The 12,727-nt window shown below is 39.0% G+C and overlaps 1 protein-coding gene across 2 annotated transcripts in view; it reads left to right on the forward strand.

Annotated features, from left to right (window-relative positions):
* KATNBL1 (katanin regulatory subunit B1 like 1) overlaps positions 1–12,727 on the forward strand; it is a 41,927-nt gene that overhangs the window by 13,845 nt on the left and 15,355 nt on the right. The gene's annotated exons all lie outside the window — the stretch shown is intronic.

Consider the following 12,727-nt stretch of genomic DNA (forward strand, 5'->3'; position numbering starts at 1 on the left):
TTCCTTTTATGCAACACACTTCCTTCTGCCTCCAAATCCAGGGCTATGGAGTTAGAGAGGGAGGGACAGGACCATAGACTTCCTGCCCACATCTGTTTTTTGTCCCCCGCTACTCTTGTTGAGATCAAAGTTGACTGCAGCTACAGTCATTAAGGGGAATACTATCTCTAACCCAAAGAGCAAGGACATGCCATTTAAACTATGTCATTGCAGAACATTGCTGTATACATATTTATACAGCCCACAAATAAGCTTTGCTCATTGAAGTAGTTTAGTATCTGATCTATTTTCTTTTATAAAAATTTTTAATCATATGGAGAAAGAGAGGATGGTATAATGAATATCCCAGTCACCCAGCTTCAGCTATTATCAGTGTTTCTTGTTTCATTGATTTTCCCCTACTCTGCAAATCCTAAACGTCATCTCTTTTCATCTGTATGATGTATGTATATGTATCTCTAAAAGACTCTTTAAAAAAACAAAAGATGTAAAAATAATACCATTCAACTAGAAATAATTAACAGTGATTCCTTACTGTCATACACTGCTGATGGAAATGTAAAATGGTACAACTTTTCAAAGTTTGGCAGTTTTCTTAAAAAGTTAAACATATACCTACCACCATCCCAATCCTAGGTATTTACCCAAGAGAAATGAAAGTATCTGTTCATGCTAAGACTCGTACAGGACTATTCATAGCGGCTTTATTAGTAATAGCCAAAACTGGAAACCACCCAAATGTCTATCAGCAGATGAATGGATAAACAAATTTTGATATATTCACACAATAGAATACTGCTCTGCAGTAAAAAGGAATGGACTATTGATATATGTAACAGCATGGATGATTCCCAAAATAATTACGTTGAGTGAAAGAAAGTATACCTCCCCTCCAAAAAAGAGTATATACTGTATGATTCTTTTTATATAAAGTAGTAGAAAATGCAAACTAAGCTGTTGTGACAGAAAGCAGATCAAGTGGTTGGGGAGGAATTATAAAGGGACACAGGAAATTTTTGAAGATGATGGATAGGGGGACACCTGCGTGGCTCTGTTGGTTAAGCGTCTGCCTTCGGCTCGGGTCATTATCCTGGGGTCCTGGGATCAAGCCCCACATTGGGCTCCCTGCTCAAGGGGGAGCCTGCTTCTCCCTCTCCCGCTGCTTGCTGCTTCCCCTGCTTCTCCTCTCTCTATCAAATAAATAAAATCTTAAAAAGAAGATGCATAGGTTCCCAATATTGATTGTGGTAATGGTTTAATGGGTGTATGCATGTATATATAAGTACACTTTAAATATGTACAGTTTATTATTTGTTATACTTTAGGGTCATAAGCTAATAATTCCTTATATTACATATCCAGTCAATATTCAAATTTCCCTAATTATTATACATTTTAACAGCTTTTAAAAAATAGGATCTTAAGCAATGTCCACACATTGTATTCAGTCGATGCAGTGTCTTTTAATATATAGCTTCCTCTTCTTTATTTCTTGTAAAATATTTGTTGAGGAAACTGAGTTTTGTGTCCCCAAGATTTTCTGTTTTCTGGATTTTTCTAATTATATCTCCATGGTAGTGCTTAACACGTTCCTCTCTGACTTCTATTTCCTTTAAACTGGTAGTTGGTAACAGGCAGTTGAAGCTTGATTATGTTTAGGCTAGATTTTTTGGCAATAATATTTAATAGTGTTGTGAAGTGTATTTTCTGTTGTATCACATCAGGAGACATGTAAGGTCTGATTGTCTCCTTGTTTGTGATGCTAAAGTTGGTAAGTGGTTTGGATGATATATCCATTATACAGTTCCCTGTCAGCTTCTGTATCTGTTTTGGCTTTGTATTCATGCTCAAATTGAACAACCATTTCTGGAGAAGAACTGAAAATATGGAAATAAAGCTCTAGTACATTCTGATTTTTGAGTAAGAGTTTTTACTGTGGTTGCTTAAATAGAGAGCTTTCCTTTATTTCATTTTTACAATTTCTGTTTGTCTTCAGGACTCAGATCTGGTGTGACATAAGATGTATTTCTAGATACTTGACTTCCTCTCAAATTAGATTCACTGCTGCTGCTTTTTTAGCAACCTGTACTATCTGTTCCTCTCCTGTAGCACTTATTGTTTTATAATTATTGACTTTCTTAAGTTCTTGTCATTCTTCCCCCCCACCCCCAGGCCGTGAGCTTCGTACTTACTCATCTCTTGATACATAGTAGGTGCTCAGTAAATGCATGTTGAATACATGTGCTTTCTTTCCTCTAATCATTTATAAAATGAACTTTAAATACTAGTACTTTGATTTTGATGATATTCAGTTGCTCACTAGAGGATATACACTATATACATATATATTTTCGTGTCTTTGTATATATTTAAATTAATTAAGAGTTGTTGGATTACCTTTTAGATTGTGTATCTAGAGGTGTGAAATGCAGTTCCTGCTCTGGTAAGTTTTGCAGTCTGATTGGCAAGAGGAGACGCACCTGGATCAGTCAGTGCTCACACATGTCTTCATTTAGGCCCTCAGTTAGTTGTTGATTGTTAAAGTCCTAAACTATGTGATGTTAATTTACTAAGTACCATAAAAAGGTGGTGAAGGAAGAGATCATTGAAGATAGGAATCAAGAAATGATTCAGAGAGGAAGATTTTAATTCAGTCATGGTCAGAGAGGCTGTGATGGAATGGAAAGGGATGCTTCTGTTTCCATAAAAGAAGAAACATTTTGTTTCCAAAAAAATGAAACATCAGGAAAGGCAGGAAGTATTAATAGCAAAACAAATGAGACTTATTGTTATAAAGTATGCTTTCTCTGTTTAAGGATGCTTACAATGAGTTTTTAGCCTATTCCCTGTTTCTTTTTGTGAAAGTTGTGGTTTTTTTTAAGATTTTATTCATTTATTTATTTGACAGAGATAGTGAGAGAGGGGACACAAGCAGGGGGAGTGGGAGAGGGAGAAGCAGGCTTCCCACTGAGCAGGAAGCCTGATGCAGGGCTCCATCTCTGGGACCCCGGGATCATGACTTGAGCCAAAGGTAGACGCTTAGCGACTGAGCCACCCACGCGCCCCTCTTTTTGTGAAAGTGTTAATGTGGTTCATTTCTTAAATCTTTGCCATCTTCTGGGACGCCTGGGTGGCTCAGGCAGTTAAGGGCCTGCCTTTGGCTCAGGTCATGATCCCAGAGTCCTGGGATCGAGTTCTGCATCGGACTCCTTTCTCAGCGGAGAGCCTGCTTCTCCCTCTGTCTGCCTCTCCCCCTGCTTGTGCTCTCTCTCTCTCTCTCTCTGACAAATAAAGTCTTTAAAAAAAAAAAAATCTTTGCCCTCTTCTCATACACGGACACTCTTGATCCCTCTGTGAACTTCCAGTGTTAGTGCTCTTTCTCTCCCCAGAGTTTCCCTACTGCTTTGAAATCTCTTTAATCAGTTAAAGTATTCTCTTCATCAGTTTTGACAGCTAGGTAATTAACTTATTTACCCCCCCCATTCTCTTTGCCCTAGTTATTCCTTTATTAAAAGAATAAAACAAAAACAACCCGTTTTATTGTCTGCAGTTTTTCTTCTACTTTTGGAAACAGGGTAAATACACAAACAATTTCACTTTTACAGATGAGGAGAATGAGGCTCAGCTGTTTTCAAGGTCACATAGCTAGTTAAGCAGGAAAGCTGGGGATTTGAACATGGGACTATTTGACCTAATCTTTTAGCTACACTAGACTTTAAGGTTGGATGAGTCTTTAATTTTTCACCCAGGTAGTGAGTTTTGATACCTACTGCACAGGGAGCAAAAAGTTTTCCAGAGAGCTTGGGAGAAGCAGGAGGAGCCTGGAAGCCTTTGCAGGTTAAACTTTTTTTTTTTTTTTTAAAGATTTTATTTATTTATTTGACAGAGAGACACAGCGAGAGAGGGAACAGAAGCAGCGGGAGTGGGAGAGGGAGAAGCAGGCTTCCCGTTGAGCAGGGAGCCCGATGCGGGGCTTGATCCCAGGACCCTGGGATCATGACTTGAGCCGAAGGCAGATGCTTAACGACTGAGCCACTCAGGTGCCCCTGCAGGTTAAACTTTTTTTTTTTTTTAAGATTTTTTATTTATTTATTTGACAGAGACACAGCGAGGGAGGGAGCACAAACAGGGGGAGTGGGAGAGGGAGAAGCAGACTCCCTGCTGAGCAGGGAGCCCGATGTAGGGCTCGATCCCAGGACCCCAGGATCATGACCTGAGCTGAAGGCAGACGCTTAACGACTGAGCCACCCAGGCGCCCCTGCAGGTTAAACTTTTAACTCCCACTAGCCTCCAAGTGAGAGCACTCACCCCTCATCGTTGCACACAGAGGGCACTGAGGGCATCTCCCATCTTCGGGGCCAGACAGCCCACATAGATGAGTAGAACATAGAACTAGAAGGGCGGGCCTTAGTAATCACAACTCAGAACATACATATAGTTCAGATGCTTTGAGGAATGTTTCTGGAACCTCTGACACTGAAATCTGGACTAATTCCTGGAGAAAAAGAATGGATGTGGGCCCAGTGGAACCATATTTCTCACTTCTGTCAAGTGAGTGTTGAGTGTCCAAGGAGCCTAATGAAAAGCCATGAATGACGTGTGCTTTACACCCCAGTTTTTTTAAAGTCAGGTTATTGAGGCATCACTGACATGAGTTTTGACATACACAGAGTTGTATGTGTATAATAACCACCACAATCAAGAAATAGAACATGTCCCTCACTATGAAAAGTTCCCTCTGAGCCCTTTATGATCAGCTTCTCCTTCCTCGAAACTCTGGCAGCCACTGCTGTTTTTCTTTACCTATAATTTTGCCTTTTCTAGAGTGTCATAAAAATGAAGTTGTAAAGTGTATAGCATTGGGAATCTCACTTCTCATTTTGCATAATGAGATTGAGGCATATTCATGTTGTCATGTGTATAAGTAACTTCTTCCTTTTTATTGCTGAGTGGTTGGTAATTTTTATAGAAAAAAAATACAGAAAAATCGGTCTAGGAAAGTAAATCTTTCAACCGAGATGGAGTGACCATATATCCCAATTTGCTTGTGACAAACCTGGTTTATGCATAATTGAGTGAAGAAAAAAAAAGGGTCAGAACGGATCCATGAAATATTTTGAAGAAAGATTCAAGAAGACTCAGTGATCAGTTGGAAGAAGAAAGAAGTCAAAATAACGCCTAGGTTTTTAGTTGAGAGAAGTTTGATACCAGCAATTTAAAATGTGGTAGCTAGGAAGGGCATTTAGATGGTTTGACATTGGAAGAGATTGAAGAAGTTTTAGATGTGTTGACTTGGACTACCAATGCCAGATCGGGAGGCCAAATACATAGAAGTTAGAGGAGAGACTGTGTCTAGAGAAATAGCTGAAGCCTTGAAAGCATGTTTTTCCAATTTTAGTGTAGAGATAAGAGTTGTTGAAGGAAAAGGAACCAAAAGGGAGTAGGGGAACAAGGAAACTCAAGATACTGTAGTGCTGTGTTCTATGAATAGATACTGTGCGCACGCGCGCGCATGTGTTGGGGCGCAGTGAAATGATGAAAAAGCTAAATGGTGATGAAGAACGATCAAAGTCTTTAGATTGGCTTGGCTGACCTTGATATGAGCGTTATCAGTGTTATAAAAAGCTCCCTTATAGCTTCAAGTGACCTTGAAGATGGAATTTTTTTCAGATGAGAGAACAAAATAAAATCAAGGTTGTAAAGGGTTAAAGAGAAAATGGAAACTAAAAAGCACTCATTGTAGAAGTTTGGCAGGAAAGAGAAATAGAGAAAGAGTATAGGAGTTGATAGAGGAAACCTGAGCATGTTTGAAAGCAGAAGGAGAGGAATCAGTTCAAAGGGAGAAATTGAAGATATAGAAGTAGGGCGGGGAGAGCTAAGTCCCAAATGAGGTGAGAAGGCAACAACTGAGAAAATTAGATAGAGCTGTCCTAATTTTGGAAAAGGTAAAATAGAGCCTTCCTATGAAATGTTACCTCTGTGTGTTGGCATTTACACCTTTTTCACTTTTTTACTATAAGGGAGTTTAAACTGCTTTTTATAAGAGAGTGACCTCATTAAGTTAAAGTATTTATTCAGATTATGAAAATAATTCATGTTCATTGTAGAAAATAGAGAAACCTATAAATGAAGGGAAAAAATCACCTGTAATTCCACTAGCAGTAAGTAACTTTTGTTAATGTTTTGACACAGCTCTTTTGAATGCATGGATCGTTTATATATTATATACACACACACACACATATATATAGTTTTTTTTTTTTTAAGATTTTATTTATTTGACAGAGAGAGACACAGCGAGAGAGGGAACATAAGCAGGGGGAGTGGGAGAGGGAGAAGCAGGCTTCCCGCAGAGCAGGGAGGTAGATGCGGGGCTCGATCCCAGGACTCTGGGATCCTGACTTGAGCTGAAGGCAGACGCTTAACGACTGACCCACCTAGGCGCCCCAACACGTATATATATAGTTTAGATAGCTTTTGAATAACCATTTATTTTTTAACCTACTCTTTATAATGCCATTATTTTTTGAACCTTCCACTCACAAAACATTCTTTGAAAATAGTGTTTTTATTTATTTTTTTTTTTTTTAAGATTTTATTTATTTATTTTGACAGAGAGAGACACAGCGAGAGAGGGAACACAAGCAGGAGAAGTGGGAGAGGGAGAAGCAGGCTCCCCGCAGAGCAGGGAGCCCGATGCGTGGCTCGATCCCAGGACCCTGGAATCATGACCTGAGCCGAAGGCAGACGCTTAAGGACTGAGCCACCCAGGTGCCCCGAAAATAGTGTTTTTAATATTTCATTGTAAGCATTGATCCCATTTCGATCAACTTTAGCATTCTCAGTTCCCTTTTTTATCACCTTGTTTTTTAACCTGATCCAAATTTCACTGTTAAACGTTTAAATAAGTGCTGCAGGTACCAAAGTAGTTCTTAAGTGTCTGGTAGCTGAATTTAGGTGGAGGGATCCATATCTGCAGGCTCTAAAGATTATACCAGAAAAATCTCATCTGTACCTTCTGTTCCTCTCCCCTTCGTTGAAATTCTTAAAGAAAAAAACCCATGTTTGTCCTTCCCATTCATTTTTTGTGTGTGACAGCTGCCTTATGGGGGAAACCTCTGATTTGTCTGTCTTTAAGCCTTAAAAATCCACTGGTTGTCACCACAGCACATACCCTCCCCAATGTCCGTCACCCAGCCACCCCATCCCTCCCACCCCCCCACCACTCCAGCAACCCTCAGTTTGTTTCCTGAGATTAAGAATTCCTCATATCAGTGAGGTCATATGATACATGTCTTTCTCTGATTGATTTCTTTCGCTCAGCATAATACCATCCAGTTCTATCCACGTCGTTGTAAATGGCAAGATTTCATTCCTTTTGATGGCTGCATAATATTCCATTATATATATATACCACATCTTCTTTATCCATTCATCTGTCGATGGACATCTTGGCTGTTTCCATAGTTTGGCTATTGTGGACATTGCTGCTATAAACATCTGGGTGCACATACCCCTTCGGATCCCTACATTTGTATCTTTGGGGTAAATACCCAGTAGTGCAGTTGCTGGGTCGTACAGTATCTCTATTTTCAACTTTTTGAGGAACCTCCATACTGTTTTCCAGAGTGCCTGCACCAGCTTGCATTCCCACCAACAGTTAGGAGGGTTCAAGAAGATAGTTGGAAGAGAAAAATGAAGGGGGGGATCGGAGGGGGAGACAAACCATGAGAGACTATGGACTCTGAGAAACAAACTGAGGGTTCTAGAGGGGAGGGGGGTGGGGGGATGGGTTAGCCTGGTGATGGGTATTAAAGAGGGCACGTACTGAATGGAGCACTGGGTGTTATATTCAAACAGTGAATCGTGGAACACTACATCAAAAACTAATGATGTGTGGTGATTAACATAACATAATAAAATAGAATACTGTCCAGCCTAAAAAAAAAAAAAAAATCCACTAGTGGGATTTAGAAGAGAGAAGAAAATGTTACCCTTATAGGGTAAGGGAAGGATAGGAGGTAGGACTCCTTTATAGTTTTATGTTCATTTGTCTCTCTCCTGGCCGCTCCTTAGAATTGTACTCTCATCTTATTCAGCTATTCTGGATTGAAAGTTGACTCTACTGTGGTTAGGAATCAGTTGCATTGGATTAATGAAAACAAAGTTGTGGTAGAATAGCATGGATTCTGTGCCCTACACTCTGCCACTAACTAGCCTAGTGTCTTTGGGCAAGTTACTTGATCTCCTGGGCTAAAAAAAAGTTAAGCTAAGGCTTTAAATTCTAAAACCTCTTTATTATTTATGTATTTTATTATTACATAATAATGGTTATGTACAGTTCTCAACCTCAAGACTTTTGGGGAATACCATTCAAGACCTTTGTGCGAGTCTGTGGTGGTAATTGGAGAATACTTGATACCAGGAATATTATTATAATTCTTTTTACACAAACATGCTTTGCTTTTTTTTTTTCATGCTTTGCTTTTTAAGAAGAGGAATGAAATTGCCTAGTGAAATTGCAGAGTTAAATGCAATGTAAATGATTGATATACTATAATATATTAATATAAAAAGAAAGCTTAAATTAATTTGATTTTGAGCTGTAACAAGTTATTAGAGACAAAAGTCTGGACGTGTTTCATTCCTGTATGATGAGTTTTTCTCATTGTTGTGAGTAGGTAGGGAGTATGTGAACACTTAGAGCTGTTTAATCTCTTCATTTGGCAGCCATTGTAGTAGATTATATGAATAGATCCCTTTTCATCTTTCTGATAAGAGATAGCTACTGTATAAGGGGAATTCAACCCTCCAGCTCTTTCTACCAGCCAGTTTTTTCCTACCTTTTCAAGAAAATATCCGTAGCAATCACTGTCTTACCTTTTTTTTTTTTTGTCTTATCTTTATTTAAGAAAATACATGTTGTAGTCAACGTTCAGAACAATTATACGTGAAGTTAGTATTTTGGTCTCTTCTCAGTATTTCCCAGACCTTGCTCTTTATTCTCTTTAATTCTTTATTCTTTTGCATTAAAAGAGTATCCTTTCTATAATCATTGTCTTCAACCACTCTTAATCCCATTTCAGATTATTCTCTTTTTGTATATTATCAAACAGCACTGTGGAAACACCTAGGAGCCTCAACAGTTGCTTTTTTTTTTTTAAAGATTTTATTTATTTATTTGACAGAGAGAGAAACACAGCGAGAGGGAACACAAGCAGGGGGAGTGGGAGAGGGAGAAGTAGGCTTCCCGCCGAGCAGGGAGCCCGATGTGGCATTCGATCCCAGGAACCTGGGATCATGACCTGAGCCGAAGGCAGACGCTTAACGACTGAGCCACCCAGGGGCCCCCACAATCTAATTTTAGAAAATTCCATTACCACCATCACCCCCAGAGAAACCTTGTGTCCATTTGCAATTATTCTCACTCCCCCCTCAGCCCTAGGCAACCATTAATCTACTTTCTGTCTCTATGCTCTTTACTTTTTTTTCTTTTTGAGATGTTATTTATTTATTTGCGAGAGGGAGCATGAGCAGGGGGAGGGGCAGAGGGAGAGAGACAAGCAGACTCCCTGAGTGGAGAGCCTGACTTGGGGCTTGATCCCAGGACCCGGAGATCATAACCCGAGTTGAAGTCAGATACTTAACTAAGCCACCCAGGAGCCCCTCTATGCTCTTTACTTTTATGGACATTTCATATAAATGAAATAACATAATATCTTTTGTGTTTGGCTTCTTTCACTTAGGGTGATGTTTGTACATATTGTTGCATCTATTAATATTTTGTTCATTTTTGTTGTTGAGTAGTATTCCCAACAGATATATCACATTTTGTTTTTCCATTCACCAACTGGTAGACATTTGGGTTGTTTCTACATTTTGGCTATTCTGAATAATGTTTTTATCAACATTTGCATACAAGTCTTTGTGTCAACATAAACTTTCATTTCTCATGAATAAATATGTAAGGATGGAATTGCTGGGTCATATGGTAAATCAGCATTTAGCATTTCAAGAAACTGCCAAACTTTTTCAGAGTCACTATGCCATTTTACATTTCTATGGTAATGTGTGAGGGTTCCAGTTTCTCCACATCCTTCTCAGCATTTGTATGTCATTTTTATTATAGCCGTTCTAGTGGTTGTGAAATAGTACATCATTGTGGTTTTAGCTTGTATCACTATCATGGCATGTCCGTGTTCTGCTGTTGTTGGTTGGAGTTCTCTATCAATGTTGATTTTATCCTGTTGGTGATGGTATTGTCTCATAGCCTTGTTGAATTTGTCTATTTGTTCCATCAGTCATTGGGAGGGGATATTGTTTGTTTGTTTCATATGTTTTCAGATTCTCTGGTGCTCTGAAATTTGACGATTATGTGCCTTGTTAGGTCTATTTTCATCCACAATGCTGACCCTCATTGTGCTCTTTCAGTTTATTTTTTTTTTAAGATTTTATTTATTTATTTGAGAGAGAGAGAGATGAGAGAGAGAGGGAATGAGCGGGCAGCAGGCTCCCACAAGTAGGGAGCCCAAGCAGGGAGCCCGATGTGGGGCTCAATCTCAGAACCCTGGGATCATGACCTGAGCCAAAGGCAAATGCCACCCAGCTGCCCCTCATTGTGCTCTTTCAATGTGGAAATTCGTGTCCTTCAGTCCTGTACAGTTTTCATTTATTTATTTGATTTCTTCTTTGTTTTCTCTACTCTTTCTGAAATTCCCTTTATTTGGATATTGGTTCCTCTAAGCCAATCTTACCTATTTTTTTTTTTTCTATATTTCAGGAGACACCCTCAAGTTTCTTTTCCAGCTTCTACTGATTTTTTTGCTATCTTATTATATCCTTTTTAATTTCCAAATCTTTGTTGTTTTTTGTCTCATTTGTGTTTCATGTATACAATTTGTTCTTATCTCTCAAGGATTTCTTTTTTTTTTTTTTTTTAAAGATTTTATTTATTTATTTGACAGAGAGAGACACAGCGAGAACAGGAACACAAGCAGGGGGAGTGGGAGAGGGAGAAGCAGGCTTCTTGCCGAGCAGGGAGCCCGATGTGGGACTCGATCCCAGGACCCTGGGATCATGACCTGAGCTGAAGGCAGAAGCTTAACGACTGAGCCACCCAGGCACCCTCTCTCAAGGATTTCTGAAAGTCAGGCTTATTAAGATATAATTTACATATAAAAATTCACCCTTTTTTGTGCATAGTAATATTAGTTTTGACAGGTAACTACCACCATAATCAAGATGGAAAACAGTTCTTTGGGAGACTTTGACCATCACTGATGTCAATATTTTTAGATGTGTGTGTGTATGTATGTATGTATGTATATGTGCTTTCCTCTAGGACTGATCAGAGTTCCCAAAGAAGGATCTTCTGTACTCTTCCTGGAGTGTATAAGGCTAGCCTCAAGCTTCCATGAGGCAAATGGTAGAAAGAAGCTTAGATCTCAACATTTAGTATGTAAACTTTCACTTGATCCCCTGTTAGAAAATACTCCTCTCCTTCATTTGTGCCTGGTGTTTCCTATCCCAAGGACTCTTGTTTTAAGTTTTCCATATAATAAAATTTTATTGGAATGGGGAAAGGGATCTAGGGGCTAATTGTGTCTTAAATGGATATTCAGTCATTCTCCTTATTCTTAAGCCCACATTTATCCCCACTTCTTGAGATCCTCAATATTGCCAAGTCCTGGGCCTTTTGGGGATTCTGTTTTTTACCTTTCCTCATTGCTGATTTAGGTCTTGGCTTTCTCAGATCTGCTGTCATTTATCACTTCTGCTTTGCAGTTTCCAAAATGTTATTGCCATCAACTCATCTTTTCTTCTTTGTCCTTATGGGTTTTATGCCTATAAAAACCTTTTACTATCATTGTAATGAGGTTTCAGGGAAGGGTAGAAGTAATTGCTTAAGTTTAGTCCATTATCTTTAATAAAAGTCCCTCTTTCTTTAAGAAAGAAAAGCTTACCTTGTGCAAAAGATCCTTTATGATCCAGCTTCTATCTCTCCAGCCTCAGTTTTTACTCTGCTACAACCCACCTCCAGCCTAAGATCCAGTCACATGCATCTTCTTAAGAGATTGCCAAACAAGCCATGTTGCTTCATGCCTTTCAGTTCTGCACATGCTATTTTTTCAATGTGCTTTTTGTCCTTTAAGTCTGCTCAGTGAAGCTTTGCTGACTCACATGACTGCCCCTCTGTTGGAGTGTTTATTGTATTACTCTATTTTTTTAAAAGTCTCATCCTAAAGGTTTTTTAATCTAGGGGTGCAGCTGGATGGATTAATGGCCAGAAATCTTAGAATACCCTGAAATTATTTGCAAATTTTCATGTGTTTGTGCATATTTTTGGAAAGTTCTCTAAGGCAGATTTTCTTCTAAGAGTGTGCATCAGAAATGCTGTGGAGCTTTTTAAAAATATAATTGCTTTGGGCTTCACTCCAGAGACCTGCTGAGTTATAATCTGAAGTTAGGGCCCAGAAAGATGTATTTTCTAAAAGCTTCCCAAATGATTCTTTAGAAGAGCATCTCTGGTCTGTCATCTACATTAATTCTGGGGCCTGGCATATAGTGAATGCTCAGTAAACATTTAAAAAAGGAACGAGGGAGGAACTTGTGTTCAGTCATGGCCTGAAATAAACTTCCTATGTGAAATGTGAGTGCAAGTGGGGGAATCACTAATTTATTCTGTTATATAAAGGAAGTAATAGTATCTATTTCCCCCTCTTTGGAT

Source organism: Phoca vitulina, unplaced genomic scaffold (assembly GCF_004348235.1).
Source record: "Phoca vitulina isolate PV1807 unplaced genomic scaffold, GSC_HSeal_1.0 scaffold20, whole genome shotgun sequence".
In the NCBI taxonomy this organism is placed as follows: domain Eukaryota; kingdom Metazoa; phylum Chordata; class Mammalia; order Carnivora; family Phocidae; genus Phoca; species Phoca vitulina.